The sequence below is a fragment of the Crocodylus siamensis genome, chromosome 5 (assembly GCF_052110815.1).
Source record: "Crocodylus siamensis isolate JL-2025a chromosome 5, ASM5211081v1, whole genome shotgun sequence".
In the NCBI taxonomy this organism is placed as follows: Eukaryota; Metazoa; Chordata; order Crocodylia; family Crocodylidae; genus Crocodylus; species Crocodylus siamensis.
Window position 1 is genome coordinate 34,942,772 of NC_143399.1, and position 19,642 is coordinate 34,962,413.

General features: G+C 41.3%; 1 protein-coding gene across 11 annotated transcripts in view; it reads left to right on the forward strand.

Moving 5' to 3' along the window:
* Positions 1-19,642, forward strand: part of PTBP2 (polypyrimidine tract binding protein 2) — a 100,820-nt gene that overhangs the window by 33,819 nt on the left and 47,359 nt on the right. The window lies entirely within an intron of this gene.

Here is a 19,642-nt window from a genome sequence, read left to right on the forward strand (position 1 = left end):
CTGGGACTCTGTGAATAACAGTTTCCTATACACTTTGTCCATGACCTCTGTGATTTTTTTAGACTTCTGTCTTCTAGCTTTCTTTCCACATTGAAGAGACCTAGCTTTCCTAGTTTGTCTTGTTATTGCAACTGCTTAATAGCCCTGATAATTTGTTTGCCCTTCTCTCTATCTTTCCTAATTCTACTATATCCTTTTTGAGACGCAAAAACTAGAACGGAACAGAACTGACCAGTTAGACAAGTGCCACCTGATCTTTTGAAGGGTATCCCAAGATGTGAGGAGATAAGTAGCTAAACACACACTCAGGCTTGTTCTTGTCTAAACAGCCCCACATCCCTGCTGCCCAGCACCTCTACAAGGAGATAAGCATAGTAATATATAAATTAGGTTTTAAAAGTGGGTGCCACTCAATTTACAAAAGTTATGGAGGGATGCCTCCTTGAGTCTAATGAGAGGGGTGCCTCAATTCAGAAAAGGTTGAGAGTCATTGAATTGGACTGATGCAAAACAAACTGAGGCAGTTTTCTCTGTCTCAGAGAGAGCAGCTGTAGACTGCTTATTAGGCGTTTATTTCTTCCAGTAGAAAAATAGCCTGGGAGTTGAATTATACAGATGTTCCTCCAGTCCCATGGCTGGAGAACTTCACAGACAAGCTCTCAGTCAGGGAGGACTGGAGGGATGCTCCTTGGGGTCTCCCTTCTTCCCCCCCTTAGTGGAACCCATTAATTGACCCCTCTTTCCCTGTGCATTCTTCAGCCTGGGATTACCCCAGTCTTCAGAAGGCACAGGAGCTTTTCTCTGGGCTCCACTTCTGTTGATCTATAGGAGGACTTAAACCAGGAGAAAGTGTATAGACATTCTCCCTGATACAATTTAATCCTCGTTGTTCCCAGGCTGTGTTTCTTTTGGATCAGCCATTTTTGCTCCAGGAGAAATATTTTGAATGTCTGTATGCTTTTGTTTTCTATCGGGACAGTGGTAATTTATCTGGTAGAAACTGAGCATCTGTACATCGCCTAAGTTTCTTGCAGAGCAGTGGAGTGTGGTGTTTTTTTTGTCAGACTTCTTTAGACTCCAAGTAAACAGGCTTTTTGGTACTAGAACCTGTTAAATTTTCTTATCGAGCAACTGGATCTGAATTTCTTATAGCTGTTTCAGGTTACATATCAGATGAGCCTTTCTCAGTTTGCTTTTTTCCATACTTATCACCAGGGATCCTGGTTTTCTCTGATTAAAAAAATCGCAAATTCTGTGGCAAACTCCAAAATCCATTATTAAAATTAACCCCCCCCTGCAGCTCATGCCCCTCACTGCCCCAAAGCCTCCCCCCAGCCCTGCTGGTGCCCCTCACTGCCCCCAAAGCACCCCACCCTCAACTCTGCTGATGCCTCTCACTTCCCCTGCAACAGCTCCCCCGCCCTACTCATGCCTCTTGCCGCCACCCACAGCCCCTGCTCCCCAGGCCTGCCAGAGGGGGCCCCCAGCTGCCAGGGCTATGGGGCCAGGGACGCAAGTCTACAGAACCCTGCCCCCAACAGCTGGGGCCAGCTCCTGGCTCCCCCCCAGCCCTGCCGGACAGGTCCCCAGCCCCCTGTAAGCCCCACTTACTTTACAGGATCCAGGAGAAGTGTGAGGCTGAGCTGAGCTGAGTGAAGCCGTGGCTGACAGAGTGTGAGGCCCTGCCCTTCCCTAGAGCGCAACTAGCCTGCAGAGCTGTTTGCAGAAACAGGGAATCCATGGGTTTCTCTGCTAAAAGGAGAAATCCACGTTTTCTCTGACAAAAAGGGGAAATCCATGGTTTTTTCTGTTTTCCCATGGGAAATGGAAAACCCAGATCCCTGCTTATCACTCTACATTTTTCTAGTCTTCTGGCATGGCAAGTTTGTTCTGTGAGACTGGCAGTGAATTGACTGACTAGTTGGAATTACAAAGGCATACCTCACCACTTTTATAATGCTTGATAGATTCTCTTCACAAATATAGGGAGATGGTTTAGTAGCTCATACTACTAGTAGTCTCTATTTCTGTTGCTGTAATTCTGCATTAAAAAGTTAGTAAGGGAGGGAAATGTCAAAACTATGGTTATAGTTTTAAAACCACTGCAGAAGGTTTGTAGATCATTTTAGCTCAAAGGAGTGCTCTTAAATACCAGTAGTTCTTCCCAGTCTATTCTTGATTTTGGAGGTGGTTCCATTTTCATTTTCAGGTGTCCTTTGAGAAATGAGGTATTACCACACCAGTATGTTTGTGTTACACAAAAAACCTTGACTCTGCTCTTTTCTTTAATTGTTTCCATCCTCTAGGCAAAACTAAAGTTTTTCTTGTATTTCTAGGAGCATCCAGGCCAGGAGAACTAAATCAAAGATAGGACTAAATTTGAACAAAAAATTACTGTGCTTTTAGCTGCATTATTATTTAATGTTTCCCTTTAAATGTAAAAGAACAAATGTCATAAGTTTTAGGCCCCTCTAAAATCTGTTTTGTTTGAATGAAAAATCGAATTGTTCCTTTTTTTCTTAAAATTTAATCATGCCTACATTGCCCTTAAAATCTACAATCTGTTGCAAATGACTTTTACCACGCTGTTGCATTTAAAGGAACTTATGGTCAAGATTTTCCTGTGACCAGGAATTGTTTTTGGTACCTAACTAGAAACACCTTGTGGAAGTTTTATAAGAAATGGGTTCTGAACATTATATGAAAATTGGCTCCCTTCAAATATCTCCATCTAAGCACCCAAAATTTCATGTCAGTTTTGAATAATTTTGGACCTATCCTTTATTTTATAGTAAATTAGCTTTAAGTAACCATGACCTGACTAATTTTTCTTATTCCAGTCTGCATCAGTTGCTCATATTAAATCTAGTAATGGTAGTAATAAATCTTTATACTGAAAGAAGAGGAGGGAAATGAAAAGTAAACCGCAGTGAAGATCTCCTGAATGAAGCAAAATAATTCATGCCTTTTTCTGATGGGCATGTCTCTTTTTAAAAAAAAATAGGAAATCATTAAATCATGGCAATATGTTTCCTTAGGCCACCTATATTATTAGACATGAACATCTCTGAATAGGAAACAGGCGAAAATCCAGGTCTTGTCTGTTAGATCTGACCAGGCAATCTTTGTGGATGTTGTTTTTCCTAGAGCCAGGAAGTATTTTTTTTTTTAAGTTTTGCAAGTTAGAGGTCAGAACCCATTCTTCTTTGAATACCTGTAAGGTACAGTGAGGAATAATTGATTCAGAAAGGGAAACAAAGTAAGTTTGAGACATTTCCCCTATTTCAGGAGCAGTTCTGCATTAGGCAGATTCTTTTTAAATATCACCTACATGTACTTTTGGTGAACAAGTTATTTTTTCCTCTCCTCTTGCTTTGTCTTTACCTGTTGAATTTGTATATGAAATAATTTTAACTGTGCAATCATGAGTTAGAATTCTTTCCCACTCAAAACATTATTTTGATGAGTTGTCATTAATTTTCTGTCAGTCCTTTAAAGAAAAGATATAAGCCTTGATCATTTTGTTTATAAAGGAAGCATATTTTAAAACAAAAACTTCAGTCTGTCAGAGAATGACTTGGCTCTGCCCTTTCATTGTCTGTATTGCTTAAGAGTTCTAATTTCAGTTTTTCAAGAGTCCTGGACATTATTTTTGGCAGTGCATGGAAAATAGCGTCTGTGCATAATTTTGTCATTTTTATCATTGGTTAGCCTGTTATTGTTGAAGTTGATACTGTAATGGAAGCTAAAGAAAGAAGATGTATTTCTATAACCTGGATGTGTCCTGATTGATGACAATTTCATTAAAGAACTTTGAAACACTAATGATTCATAATAACCCCTATACTTTTTGTTTGTTTCCGTGGTTTTTAAATCATCCTTCTCTCAGGTTCTGTAAGCACTCAGATTTTTGTAGAATTGTAAATAATAGTCCAAAAATGCAAGACAATAAATTTACTTCATTTTAAATGAGTATCATCTTCGGTTTATTTGGGTGAAACATGCCATGTTTTCAAGGAAACCTGAGGTTCTTTAATTGAAAAAACTTTAACCTGTTTATAATCTTCAGGTGGCAGTCCTCCAAACAGACATTTCTTAAAAACCAATGCTGAGGTTTTCAAAAGAGCGTTAAGCTTTCAATCCCACTGAATTTGAATGGTTGCTGGGCACTATATTTCTGTAGGCTTTTTAAAACCCTGGTCCCAGTTCTTTGTTAATGGAAGATGAAACATGTGAAAGATGGATAAGATGGATATCTCTTTTCCTTAGAGAAGCCGTTTTCTCCCATTTTTCTTTTAATTGCCTGAGAGGTGTGCAAAATAAAACGGGCAAAATATTTTTTACTTCTGTAGCATCATTATAATTGTCTTGGACAGTTGTTATTCAGGTTTATGTAAGTAGGGAAAAAGTCAACATTTTGCACTTGTCTCTTCTTTGAACCTATCACATTTAAGAATTTGAATTGGCTGACCCTTGAATAACTGGCTAAAAAGTATTACTTTAAAAAAATCTGACTGGTTTGTACAATATAAGTGAATTCTGATGCTATTTCACAGACCTTTGCCTAAATAGATATCAGACCTGGTGTTTAAGATGTCCTCTAAGTAGTTGCTTTTTTTCTTTTTTATAAAAAGGTTAACCACAAGGAAAGTTCTAGACCTTTGAATAACTAGGGATGAATTCCATTTGAATTTTGGTGCTATCTTGTTTGTACACCCCCACATCTCCCATTTTCTCCACTTGTGTCACTTTCTTGCTGTCCTTGACTCTAGAGAGTTAAGGATTCTGTTTATTTTAAGATATGAAACATTTAAAAAATAGTTTTTAAAAGTGGTTTATGAATCCTGTGGATGAAAATCATTATGTAAACATCTTAGCAAAAATCCCAGATGCTAGAAAAGATTGCTAAGGTTGAAAATAGAGGCTTGGAGAAAACGGCTTCTCTAAGGAAAAGAGATATCTATCTTATCCATCTTTCACATACTTCATCTTCCATTAACAAAGAATTGGGACTTGCCTTTGGTGAATCCAGGCTGACTCTTCCTAATCACCTTCTTCTCCTCCAAATCAACAAAGGCAGAACATCTCTTCAGAAATGCTTAGTTAAGTTTGAAGCTCAAGGCTCTGATATTGAGCAGAAGTTGATGACATTGTTATGTCTTAAGTTCTGTTAAAAGTGCATGTAAAAAAGCTTTTAGAGAAAGTACTTTATATTTTGAAATTAACGTTATCCTTTAGCCTTACTGAGGTTGGCATAATATTCCGTTCTTGCTTTTTCTTCTAGTCTAGCCCATGTAGTCGTTGGATTCAGCCTGCAGATGTGGGGCTTTGGCAGTGGGAGAATGGGGTGGGGGGACAGGCAACTCTGGCTGCACGTGCTGTCCTTGTGTCCGCCTGGTTTCTTACCTCTGACTTGGGATGGGTCACTCTGGCCTGCAGCCAGAAAAGGTCATCTACCTCTGGTATTACCAGTCTTAATCAATTAAAACTTTTATATTCCAGTCAGATAGCTCATATAGCAAGAATCTCATCACTTCTAAGTTAAAATTAAAACTGTTAAGAAAAAAGGACTTAAGCATACCTTCCTAATCTACAAACCTCCGATGTGAATTTTTTTTTTTTTTAACTTTCATTTAACTTTGCCCCTGGAATTGATTTTTGGGCATTATTTCTATAAATAATTATGTGCATCATTTAAATACATAGATGCTCTCTTATGTAACTAAGGGAAGAGAGAGAAAACCAGACTTGTTTAGGATGTTTCTGTGCTTCAAAACAAAATTGGTATTTATACATGATGCCTGAGGTAGCTATTAAGTTTTTGTGTCACCTCAGGATGTTAATAATGCTGAAAAGATAGCTAGCGACTCTTCTAACATAATCTAACTTGCTGAGGCCACTTTCCTGTTAATGGCCAACCAGTAAACATTGTAAGCTTCTGGACTCCTGCGTCTTAGTGATTAAGCTGGGAATAGAGAAAGTCCACTCCCAGCTTGATAAATATAGTGGTATCATATGGCCAGAAACCAGAAGCAGCATTCCTTCCAGGTTGTTTTATACAGGTGAAGATCTTTCTCATTATAATAAATGTTAGGTTGAAAAATACGTCCATGTCAGCACCTGAGGAGTAAGTCTGCAGGCAGTCATTCAGAACGACTGAAATACCTTAAGATTTTGGAAAGTTGGCATCAGTTTCTGTCAGTCATGGTGGTGTCCACATTACAAAAATAATGTACATAATTTAACTAAATAATAGAAGTGACTTAAATTTGAAGTATAGCACAAAAGTTAGAATTTATATTCTTTAAATATTCTGGACAAACTTTCTTATTTCATAGCAGCTGCTGTAAATGTAAACATTTTGACCCAGAAATCTGGATGAGCGATTAAATTCCTAAGCAAGTATAAAGTGCATTGGTCTTAAATTCCCAGTTTTTGTGTTCAGCTTATATTTGAGCCCTACCATGGTTGCTCTTGGAAGCCTTGTAACATTGTTAAATAACCTTTGAAGATTTCTGTCTCTGTAGGTGCTGAAAGGTATAACCGTTTTAGGGATGTTGAGGTAGGTCATGTTTCTGAGAGGTTAAGAAGTTCACGGGTTATGGAGCCTGAGGTAGCCTGGTTCCTCCTAATGGAAATATCCTGCAGATCTGCTTGATACACATTAACATGGGGTTGTGTATGTGTTTTGGTGTATGGAAAGATTACCCTGCTGCTGTCAAAAAGCAAGTACTTCATTTGCCAGGTCTGGAAACGTTTAGCAATGCTAAATCTACAAGCAATAGTCTTATGCTGGAGTACATCATTATGCATATACTATTTAAATGTTAAAAGTGTTTCTTTGACCACAAGTGTCTTTTCCATAAAATATTGCATGTTATAGTGCTGTAAGAAAGTATGTACACATCTGCTGGGAGGGCAATACGGCAGTGCACAAGCAATCCAGGAAGTTTTTGGAGAGTGTTAAGGACAACTTCCCGGTGCAGGTGCTGGAGGAGCCAACTAAGGGCCATGCTTTTCTTGACTTGCTGCTTACAAATGGGGAAGAATTGGTGGGGAATGTAGTAGTGGATGGCAACTTGAGCAGTAGTGACCACGAGATGATTGAGTTCAGGATCCCAAGGAAAGGAAGGGTGGAGAGCGGCAGAGAAAGGACCCTGGACTTCAGAAAAGCAGACTCTGATTCACTCAAGGAACTCATGGGCAGGATCTCCTGGGAAGCCAGATAGAGGGGGAGAGTCCAGGAGAGCTGGCTGTACTTTAAAGAAGCCTTAGTGAGAGTGCAGAAAAAACTATCCCAATGTGCAGGAAGACTAGCAAGTATGGCAGAAGACCAGCTTGGCTAATCAGGGAACTCTTCAGGAAAGTAAATCACAAAAAGGAAGTTTATAAGTTATGGCAACTTCGTCAAATAAATAGGAGTATAAGAGCATTGCTCAGTCATTCAGGGATGAAGTCAGGAAGGCCAAAGTGCAATTGGAGCTGCAGCTACCAAGAGGAGGTTCAGGGAAAGTGTGGACCCCTCACTGAATGGGAAAGCAGCCTTGTGACAGAGGATGCACAAAAGGCTTTAAGTGCTCATTGCCTTAAGGGCTGCAGTCTTCACAGGCAAGATTAGCTCCCAAACTACTGTTCGAGGAGGAGTTTGAGGTAAGTAGCCAACAGTGGAGAAAGAACAGGTTAGGGATTGTTTAGAAAAGCTGGACATATTCAAGACCAGATGGGATGCATCCAATGGTGATGGGAGAATTGCCTGATGCAATTACAGAGCCATTGGCCATCATGTTTTAAAACTCATGGCAATCTGGAGAGGTCCTGGAAGATTGGAAAAGGGCAAACAGAGCGCCCATATTAAGAAAAGGAGAAAGGAGGATCCAGGTCAGCCTCACCTCAGTCCCTGGAAAAATCATGGAGCAGATCCTCAAGGAATCCATTTCTAAGCACTTGGAGGAGAAGAAGGTGATTAGGAAGAGTCAGCATGGATTCACCAAAGGCAAGTCATACCTGACCAATCTGATTGCCTTTTATGATGACTGGTTCTGTGGATGCTGGGAGACCAGTGGAGGTCATGTACCTTGATTTTAGCAAGACTTTTGATATGGTCTTCCGCAACACTCTCACAGGCAAGCTGAGGAAGTACAGGCTGCATGAATTGACTATAAGGTGGATAGAAAACTGGCTAGAGCAGTGGTCTCAAGTTGCAGCAAGGAAAGTTAGGTTAGGTATTGGGAAGAATTTCTTCACTAGGAGGGTAGTAAAACACTGGAATAGGTTACCCAGAGATGTGGTGGAAGCTTCATCTTTGGGGGGGTTTTAAGACCCGGCTAGACAAAGCTTTGGCCAGGATGATCTAGTTGGGGGTGGTCTTGCCTTGAGCAGGGGGTTGGGCTAGATGACCTCCTGAAGTCCCTTCCAGTGCTAATTTTCTATGATTACAGAGCTGACTGATAAGTCAACATTGGAAAAAGCAATTTTTAAGTTCAATTTTATTTATGGATCTGTGTATGTATTTATTTACATTTGCAACACCTCTTACTACAATGACAACTGAATTTTCAAGTAAGGTATAACCATTGTGAGTAGCTCCTGGGGCTCATGACAGGGGTTGTGGGTGCACATGGTTCTGGTTGTTGGTGCTGGAGTCTCTAGAATAGCAGCCACAGCAGCAGGGCCTGTGCTTGCTCCTCTGGGTACTGACCAGGAACTGGGAGGGGGAGCAGATGGGGCGGGGGGGAAGCAAGGCAGACTGGGGTAAAGTCCTTCTCCCATCACTCTTACCTGACACTAGCTAGATTTTAGCTCAGTGTTTCTCCATGGGGTGCCGGTAAATTGCAAAAAGTAACGGAGGGTTGTCGATTTACTAAAAAGGTTGAGAACCACTAGCTTATGGTCTTCGTGTTAGGCAATTTTACTAACTTAAGATATTATCAGTCAAACAGTAAATGTTCATTTTTAATCTTTAATTTAAATAATTATTTATTCTTCAGGATAACTTCTGAAGATTTCTGAAGGCAGTGTTTAACATAAAAACTTAACGCCGCATTTGCCTTATTTTTGGAAACCCAATCCATTCATGGAGTAGATCTGTTCTCAGACTGAGCTCTCTATCTGATCATATTAGTAAATATAAACCTTCTCTGAATTGCATTGCTGCTTTTCAGCTATGGTTGCTGAGTACAAGGGAAAAGCTATTTTTTCCTGTGTGTAAAGAGGTCATATTGGGCATGAGGCATCCATTTTGCAAAAAAAATATTTATTTCAATCACTGCTTGTCTCTATCAGTCTTAGTCAATTTGTGTCGCTATCAGGTATGCTGCAGGAACTGGTATAAACATTGCTGTCTGCAAAAGGTTTGGTTTGTTTCCAAACATTATATTAACACAAATATACAAGGGACTGTAGGTAATACTTGTAGTGCATCTTAAACTTTTGCCCCTGCCTCCCTGAGAAACAGAAGGTGTAACCAAGTTCTTTATGCCCACATATTCTTCTAGTGTATAAACCTGGCTTAAAGCCATGAAGGGACTTATATTGGATATGGAGGTGGTACAAATAGGGAATCGGGACAAGGCAATGTGATGTCAGAGGAAGGGGGAGAGACTTTTTTTGTTAGTAGACCTTTTTTAATGCATGAGAACATAGCTGGGAGGTGTATAATTATACACTTTTAAGACTTCCTCTTAAAAGTGTAGATTACATCTTCAGTAAAATTACTAGAAAAAAATGATGAATACAAAGTTAAGCTTTCATAATTTTTACAGATATATTATGTTTTGTCTAATGTGCATTATGTTTTGTACCCAGAATCCTTTTGATCACACTGAGTTTACAAACTGCATTAAAAATCAATAAGAAAAGGGAAGGGAGTGTCCAGTGCTCTTTTAAAATGTTTTCATTTGTATCTGCTTGCAGTAGAAGTTTCTCACTTTTGAGTATCCTTTTGGGATTACTATCCCACTGAAAACTAGTTCTGACAGTTAAAGCTAGCTGTAAGTTGTCTTCCACAACCGGTATGTATTGCAAAACACAGACATTTGATCATCTATCATCATTTAATTGTAGTTAAGGGTATCTGTGATTCTTTGTTCCTTGAAATTCACAAAATGCAGCTTTGATTGCTAGCCCCCCACAACTCTTTAAAAGAAAGCTAAGTTACTGCTATTTATAGGATTTATCAATACCTTGCTGACAATCAAGAGGTCCTGCCTGTTGATAGAGTTTATGCTTGATAAACAAGTCCTCTTGATCTTTGGGAAGGAATTAAATATTATGTATCCAATAAAGTTGAGATTAGAGTCATAGAGAGGTCAGGCTGGAAGGGACCTGTGGAGGTCATCTAGTCCAACCTCCTGCCAGAGGCAGGATCATCATTATCTAAACCATCCTATACAAATCCATTGCCTAACCTGTTAGCAAAATTACACTGTTAGCCCTGACAACCACAAGACATGCACTGTAATCTCCTGCAGGTAAAGTAGAGGAACTGCAGCAGCCAATGTTCTGTTGCAAAGGTTGCTTAAAAATGCTGCTCCCCTATTACAAAGGAAGGCAAAACCCTCCACAGTCCATACCAATCTGACCATGGGGTAGAATTTCTTCCTCACCCCATATATGGTAATCGGTCTGATCCTGACCAGAGAGCAAAGATCCTCTTAGTTCAAGTCCTAATATCAGCACTGGCATACCCCAGTCAAAATCCCTAGCTTTGGCTGCAGCCAGCACCCAGTGTTTCTGAGGAAGGCTTTAAAAAACCACAGTACATATAGCAGGAGGAAGGATAAAAAAATCCCTCCTGGCCCCGTGTGGCAACCAGAAAAACCCAGAAGCATGGGAACTACCCAGAATAGATCATAGGTATAGCTGTACTTAGATCATGCCTGATGAATGACTATCTAACTGCCTCTTGAACACCTCCAGTGATGGAGAATTGACAGTTTTCTTAGGTAGTCTGTTCCACTGTCTCACTGTTCCAAAAGTTTTCTTGATATTCAGTCTAAACCTACTTTGTTGCAACTTCAAGCCATTAGTCTGTGTCCAGCAGAGACACAGCAAAGTGTTTTCTATATGGCAGCCTTTTAGGTATCTGAAAACTGCTATTGTGTCCCCTCTTAAGTACCTTTTCTGGAAAGTGAACATGTCTATTTCCTTCAGCCTTTTCTCATATGACTTGTCTTCCCAAACCCTTCTATCATTTTTGTTGCCCACCTCTAAGCTCTTTCTAACTTTATGTCCTTTTTAAAATATGGAGCGTAAAGCTGCATACCATACTCTTGATGAGGCCTAACCAGTGACTGGGTAAGGAGGCACTATTGCTTCCCACGTCTTGCAGCTAATGCTTCTATTGATGCATCTCAAAAAACACATTCACCTTCTGTGAAGCTGCATTACACTACAGACTCGTATTGAGTCTGGTCTACCAAAGCTCCTAGATCCTTGCCTGTAGTGCTGCCATCCAGCCAGGTGTCACCCATTTTTTATTTGTATTTTCAATATTCTTCCTGAGGTGTAGCACCTTGCATTTGTTAGCTATAAACATCCTCTTGGCTCCAGCCCACCCTTCCAATCTATCGAGATTCTTTTGAATTGTACTTCCATCATCCTGAATTACACACCTGTAGTCCATCATGTTTGTAGTCCTTCCAGGTTTCATGTTGCCTGCAGACCTGCTCAGGAAGCTCTCAGTTCCAGCACTTATATCAATACAAACATAGTGAACGGTATTGGGCCCAGAAGAGAACCCTGCATGCCTCCACTCAAACCCCCCTGCCATTCGGATGTGGATCCATTTAAAATAACCCTTTGCTATATGGTATCATGCTATATAAATAGCTACAGCACTCCCATCAGCATTTCATTGCAGTTTGTTTTTTCAGGGAAGTGCAAGTAGAATTGGAAAAGTAATTTAACTTGAAGAATCGCTGGATGCATATGTTTTTCTTATGCATCCAAACAACTTATAGACCAAACAGCTGCACACCAGAATGAACGCGTGCTGGAAATTTATCCAAGACAAGAATACCCAATTACCTTTGGGGGCACATTTCTCACAAGAAAACCACTCTCTCCAATTTCTCAGTTCTGATCTTCAAAGGAAACTTACAAAACACTTCTTAGAGATGAGCCTACAAATTTCACTTCATCAACCTCCTGAATACAAAAAAAAATGGACTAAATATAGACGTTGGATTTATGACACATTAACCTGCCTGACATCTGACTCCCCATGTACCTCTCCACTATTCAACTGCTACATTCATTCCCCCTTCTTCCCCTCCCCCCACTTGTCTCTCACCTACTGACTCCTCAATTTACATCTTCACTGACTGCCTGTCTCACGTGCAGACCAGCCCAGCCTCTGACCCCTTGACTGTTCATTCCATCCAGGAAGAGCACACACCAACTGCAGAAACTTCCTCAGCCTGACAAAGGGTTTTTAAACCTGAAAGCTTGTCAAAAAAATTTTTCCCAACTATTTAAGTTGATCTAATAAAAGATATCAGATTCACCCAAAGAACCTTGTCTGCCTATGTTTAGCTGATTTCTACAGAGTAAGATTAAATGGCATGTAGATGAATAATCATCTGGTTTAGACTTTATTTTGATTACAAGACTTCTCTTATCTAGAGGAAATTTGGGGATTTTTCCCATCCTGCGATGTAACTTACTTGGAATTGGCAGGTGGGATAATACTGAACAAATAGATCAGTTTAGTAGTAATAGATATCATGATAGTGGTGTTTTTTTTCTACCGTGGGAGTTGCAGCTACTTCCCTGGCTGCACAATAATTTTTCTTTATTGAAAAGTAGTGAAGGGAGAAGAGTTAATTGGATCCATCTTTACAGATCTGGTGAAAGTCAGATTCCTTGCTAATATAGATCTGTAGGCAGACAGCTGAAATGACAGTATTGGAATAGTAATTTCTGGCAGACTTGAAAGACTTATGTTTTCCCTGATCTGCTGCTGTTTATTTAATGCATCAGGAAGACCTTTTTTATGGCCCATCATCTCCCAAAAGTCAGCGTGTGAATGACACGAATCACATTTTCTTTACAGATGCTCAAAAGCTTGCTGTTGACTAGTGTATCTTTTAATTTACACATGTTCTGATTATATTAGGCTTCTTATTAAAATCACCAAAACATTTCTAACAGTGTTTTAATTTTACCTTGTAGCATCTTTTTGAACACTTTCTGCTTTTTTCATGGGATCTTCAATCCCTGTTTCCATAATACATTGTTAATCTGCATCTCCCACAGAAGTATCATTAAAATGGCAAGCGAGAGACTATTTGGAGTTTTAAAGTGAGGTTTTATACAGTGTCATATGCTTCTAATAATAACTGTTTTGAAAGCTGAGTGAATTTCATTTTCTTCAAACTCTCTAACACTTTTTTGAAATGTAATGCATAATAAACAAAGTATGCCTTGCTGAATACTTTAGAATTAGTGATGTTCAAGCTAAGTACAAAATTTGCATGTGGGTTGTACTGACTGATAGAGACAAGATAGAGATAGCACTATATTGACTTTTGTAAGGAGACAGAGACAGGTTTTGTGATAAACCTTGTTGTTGCCAGTGTGTTACAAGAGCCCCATTCCTTTCACTGAATTTTTTTGGTAAATTGCTCCCTGTTTTTTGGTAAATTGCTCCCTGTTCTCTTCATTTTTGTTGGGAGTGTGTAGTTACACTACTTTTTTGGTGCTTAAGTAAAAATGTCGTGGTGATTTAAAAGTATCAGTAATTAGTAAAATGTATATATAGCATATGGTAAGGTATAATGGAAGAGAGCAGTGCTAAGGCACTGTAGATTTTGTTTTTAGGACATTGCAGGTAATTGCAGTAATTTTTATTACTGTTATGTTATTTGTAACCTAAGATACTGTCTGACTGACTGTTTGGCTCTCTGTCTTTGATTTTTTTATGAAGACTTGTTTCAAGACCTATTGAGATTAGTCTGTATAATAAGCTCTATGTAAGATTATTTGGAAATAGGAAGCTAGTGAAAAATTTAGCTACCTGCTTAATTAGCATATGCATCCAGGCAGCCAATAAAACCAGTACTTTATTAGCTATACCAACTGCCTGTTAATTTCATGGTTTCATTGTTTTATGCATTTTATCCAAGAAAACTTTAATGCAAAATGCATAAACAATGTTGGGACCAGGGACCAGGACACATGTACCTTATTTAGAGAGTGCTCATTTGGGATACAAATCATGCCTTTGCTTGGTCTCTTTATCTACCCCCATAATAGTTGCATTCTTGACTGTACTGCGACTTATCTTCAACACCACCAGTGAAAAGTTCCTTCACATAACAGCGTAGCCTTATGTTTATGTTACTCTTGTAGCAGGTGAGAGAGATGAGATGAGCTTTGGATTCCTTTGCCTGAGGAGTGCCACTTCCTGGGCAAGTGCTATAACCACTGGACTTGTTATATTCAAGGGCCATAGCTGCCTGTTTCAGCTATGCTGAATGAAAATGGCTGGGGTGCTAAACTTGGTATAATCATCTGTTGTTAGTTTTGTTCAACGTGTGCATCTGAGGACTAGGAATAGGGACATTTAGCTGGTTAACTGAAATGGTGTCAGGTGGGACATAGGTGCCTGAATGTTAAGCTGGGCCATCATGGCAGCACTTCTGGGCATGTGCAGTATCTGAACATAACGTATGTAAACTTCCTAGAGAGCATTTAGGCTCGTGGGGGTGTTGGCTGATTTTGTATTAGACAGGGTTTCTGTGAATAGCTCAAAATAAGGATGGAAGGACAAGTGGGACATGAATCCTGGGCACTGCCTAAAAGGGGGAAGCACCAGAATGGAGAGACGTGGATACTTTACCCTTCAAGGCCCTGCTCTGCTTCCTCACGTATTTTCTCGCCCAGTCCCCGGCAGCAGTGGTGCAAGAGCAAGTCAGTGAATCAAGGCATTCTGGGAAATGTAGTCCTGTGAAGCAGCATCCGAGTTAGCTGCTGCTGCTGTGGAGATAAGATGTCTTCCCCTTTTTCTCCTGAAATCAGGAGCTTTTTGCCTATTTAACATGGGCATATGCACCAAAAATGAGATGACATCTTGCAGCATCAGCAGTCTGCTGCTGCTGCTCCTGTGCACTACCCATCACTGGAGCCTCTAGAACCAGAATGTACAAAGGGAAGGGGGGATAGAGTACTTCCCTGGGTGCAGTCCTAGCTAGTTACTCCTCTGATTACTCACTTGGATTTAGGTATTCAAATTCCTTTCCAAGATCTGTGTTTAACGCTTAAGTTTCTTTTGTAAATCTCACCATGTTCGTAAGTCTCAAATTCTGCTGTTTATTCTGTGGGTGCAGAAGATGACATTGTGTCAAAGAGAATGACGTCAGTACTTCTGTTAGGTATTTGGAGGTGGGGTTGGATTTGGAAACGCCACCAAACAATGTTCTGTTTCACTGTGTGGAGCTCTTATGATTGAAGACTGGTTTTGTGGGGGTTGTGTTGAAGGAATAAAATGCCTGTTTTTTCTAAATTCTCCCTATGCCATCTTTGGAGGTAACCACTTGTGGAAAAGGAAACTAGACAGTATTTCACCTTTTAAAGGGGTTAATACATTGGAAAGAACTGAAAAATGGCAGAATTTTCAATTAATCTAAATTGTGATTTTTGTCAAAAAAAAACAGTTTAAGAGCTGACTTTTCTGTAGAGGTATATTCAGTGGAGAAAAGAGAATACTAAAAGACTGCGTTTCTTTTGAAGAAGCCATAATGACAACCAATGGCTGGAATTTCAAGCCATAAACATTTAAAATGAGAAATGAAGCACTGCATTTTATTTATTTATTTTTAAGCACTGACTGAGACCTATTAGAACAAGCCTATGAAGGGAACTGATGCATTCTTCAGCACTTGATGTCGTTCAGATCAAAACTTGGTCTTCCAGAAAGGTTGGAAAATTGTAATATAATAAACTGCTTAGTCTGTCTGGCTGTCTGTCTAATACTTTTGGAGCACTCTGGTTACTGAAACAATCAAGCGGAGTGCTCCAAGAGCGTTATGGACAGGAGGCAGAGGAGTGCCTCTATGATGGCAGTGTCAGAGGGGGCGGAGCGGGAGGGCAAGGCCATCAGAGCCACTGCCACTGCTTGCACCTGTAGGGTTTCTGTCTATGCAGAACTGCTCACCATCAAGGCTTCCACCCAGGTCCAGGTTTGTCATTGTGGGGACTGCAGCTTGCAGGTTTCTTCCAGTGATGGCCAGGTGGGGGAGTGCCTATGGTGTGAGCAGTGCCTCCTGGTGGTGTTTCTCAGGGAACAGGCAAGAGAGCTACAGGAGGAGGTGGTGAGGCTCCAAAGCATCCTCCACCATGGGGAGTTGATCGATTCAGTGCTGGAGGACACCTCTGGGACTGGAGGAAGAACTGCATGAGGCAGCACTAAAGAAGGGAGAGGACATGGACTCCCTGGAAGTTTGAAGCTGGCAGCTTGTGAACTCTGGCCGCAGGCAGAAATCTTCATCTCAGCCTACATCAGTTTGTCTGGAGAATAGATATGGAGCCCTAGCAACAGAGGGCAAGGAGCCCATTCCATTGGTGGAAAAGGACAGGCCAGGTCTCTCCAAGGTGGGAAAGATTAAGACCACCATCACCCAGAAGTGATGGTTGGAGACTTCCTTCTGTAGGACTCTGAAGGATCCATCTGCCGGCCTGACCTGTTGTCTCGGGAAGTCTGCTGCTTGTCTGGAGCCTGGAGTCCAGATCCAAGATATCATAGAGGCCCTCGGACTAGTACCGCATGCTGCTTATCTGTGTGGGCACCAATGGTACTGCTAGGGGAGACCCTGAGCAGATCAAAAGTGACTACAGGGCTCTTGGTGCAGGGGTGAAGGGGAGCTCGAATGGTGTTCTCTTCAATCCTTCTGATCAAGGGAAAGGGCCCAGGTAGGAGCAGGTGAATCCTGCAGATAAATGCTTGGCTGCGCAGGTGCTGTCACCAGCAGGGTTTTGGCTTCTTTGACCACGGGATGATGTTCCAAGAAGAAGGATTGCTGGGAAGAGATGGAACTACCTGACAAAAAGGGGGGAGAGTCTTTGCAGACTGGCTTGATAACCTGTTGAAGGAGGGCTTTAAACGGGAGGTAGAGACCAAAGTCCTGAGGTAAGTGGGGAAGCGGGAGACCTGGAGGAAGGGCAAGCAGGAGGGGGCAGCAGGGGAGGTGTTTTTGTACTTTCTGAGAAATCAGGGCAATCGACTAGTTACCTGAGGTGCCTATACAGGCATACCTCGGAGATATTGCGGGTTCGGTTCCAGACCACCGCAATAAAGCGACTATCGCAATAAAGCGAGTCACACGAATTTTTTGGTTTCCCAGTGCATATAAAAGTTATGTTTACACTATACTGTAGTCTCTTAAGTGTGCAGTAGCATTATGTCTAAAAAAAAAATGTACATACCTTAATTAAAAAATACTTTATTGCTAAAAAATGCGAAGTGAGCAAATGCTGTTGGAAAAATGGCACCGATAGACTTGCTCGACGCAGGGTTGCCACAAACCTTCTATTTGTAAAAAACACAATATCTGCAAAGCACAATAAAGCAAAGTGCAATAAAATGAGGTATGCCTGTACATGGATACACAGAGCCTGAGAAAATAGGAGGAAGAATTGGAAGTCCTTGAACAGTCATGAAATGATGATGTGATTGGAATAACAGAGACTTGGTGGGAGCTCACATGACTAGAGGACTTTCATGGATGGGTACAAACTGTTCAGGAAGGACAGGCAGGGGAGAAGAGAAGTAGGAGTTGCACTTTATGTACAAGAGCCATATAATTGCTGATGGCTCTAGTATGAAACTGGAGATAGGCCTGTCGAAAAACTCTGGGTTAGGTTTACTGGGGAGAGCAGCAAGGGTGATGGCATGGTGCATGTCTGCTATAGACCACCGGACTGGGAGGAAGTGGTAGATGAGGCTTTCTTCAGACAGCTAGCAGAACTTTCCCAATGACAGGCCCTGGTTCTCATGGGGGACTTCAGTCACCATGACATCTGCTTGGAGGACAATACAGCACTGTGCAGGCAATCCAGGAGTTTTTAGAGAGTTTTGGAGACAACTTCCCAATGCAAGCGCTGAAGCGGCCATCCTCTTCTTGACCTGCTGCTCACAAAAAGTGATGAATTGGTGGGGAACGTACTAGTAGATGCCAATTTGGGCAGCAGTGATCACGAGATGATTGAGTTCAGGATCCTGAGGAAAGGAAGGACAAAGAGTAGCAGAGTAAGGACCCTGGACTTCAGAAAAGCAGACTTTGACTCACTCAAGGAACTCATGGGCAGGATCCCCTGAGGAACCAGTCTGTCACTGGGGGAGAGGAGTCCATGAGAGCTGGCTGTACTTGAAAGAAACCTTACTGAGTGCAGAAGCAAACCATCCTGATGCGCAGGAAAACTAGCAAGGGTGGTAGAAGACCAGCTTGGCTTAACAGGGAGCTCTTCAGTTAACTAAATCACAAAAAGGAAGCTTATAAGAAGCGTAAACTTGGACAAACAACTGGGGAGGAGTATAAGAGTGTTGCTTGGGCATACATGAATAAAGTCAGGAAGACCAAAGCACAATTGCAGTTGCAGCTAGCAGGGGACTTGAAGAGCAACAAGAAGGGTTGCTACAAGTATGTCAGTAATAAGAGGAAGATCAGAGAAAGTATTGGAGAGGCAACCTTGTGACATAGGACTCAGAAAAAGCTGAAGTACTCAGTGCCTTTTTTTGGCTCAGTCTTCACAGGCAAGGTCAGCTCCCAGAGTACTGCACCTGGCAGCATAGTTTGGGGAGGAGGTGAGCAGCCAAAAGTGGTGAAAGAACAGGTGAGGGACTGTTTAGAAAAGCTGGACATCTACAAGTCCGTTGGGCCAGATGGGATGCACCTGAGGGTGCTAAGAGACTTGGCCGATGTGATTGTAGAGCCACTGTCCATTATTTTTGAAATCTCATGGTGATTGGGTGAGGCTCAGGTTGACTGGTAAAGACAGATGTATAATGCCTATCTTTAAGAAAGTGAAGAAGGAGTATCTGGAAAACTACCAGTCAGCCTTATCTTAGTCTGTGGTCATGGAGCAGTTCCTCAAGGATTGCATTTCTAAGCACGTGGAGGAGAAGGTTAGGAGCAATCAGCATAGATTTACAGGAGGGCAAGTCATGCCTGACCCAACCTTGATTGCTTTCTGTGATGAAGTGAGTGGCTGTATGGATGTGGGCAGACCAGTGGATGTGGTATACCTTGATTTTAGTAAGGTTTTTAATATGTTCTCCCCAACATTCTTGCAGGAAGCTAAGGAAGTATAGGCTGGACGAATGGACTTTAAAGTGGATAGAAAATTGGCTGGAGCATCAGGCTCAGAGGGTAGTAATCAATGGCTTGATGTCTAGTTGGCAGCCAGCATCAAGTGGAGTTCCCCAGGGGTCGATCCTGGGGCTGGTTTTGTTCAATATGTTCATCAGCAACCTGGAAGGTGGCACAGAGCGGCAAATTCATAGGTGACAAGTTCATAGGTGACACCAAGCTGTGGGGAGTAGTAGATATGCTGGAGGGTAAGTCTAGAATTCACAATAACCTAGACAAATTGGAGGATTGAGCCAAAAGAAATCTCATCTGGTTCAACAGCAACAAGGGCCACG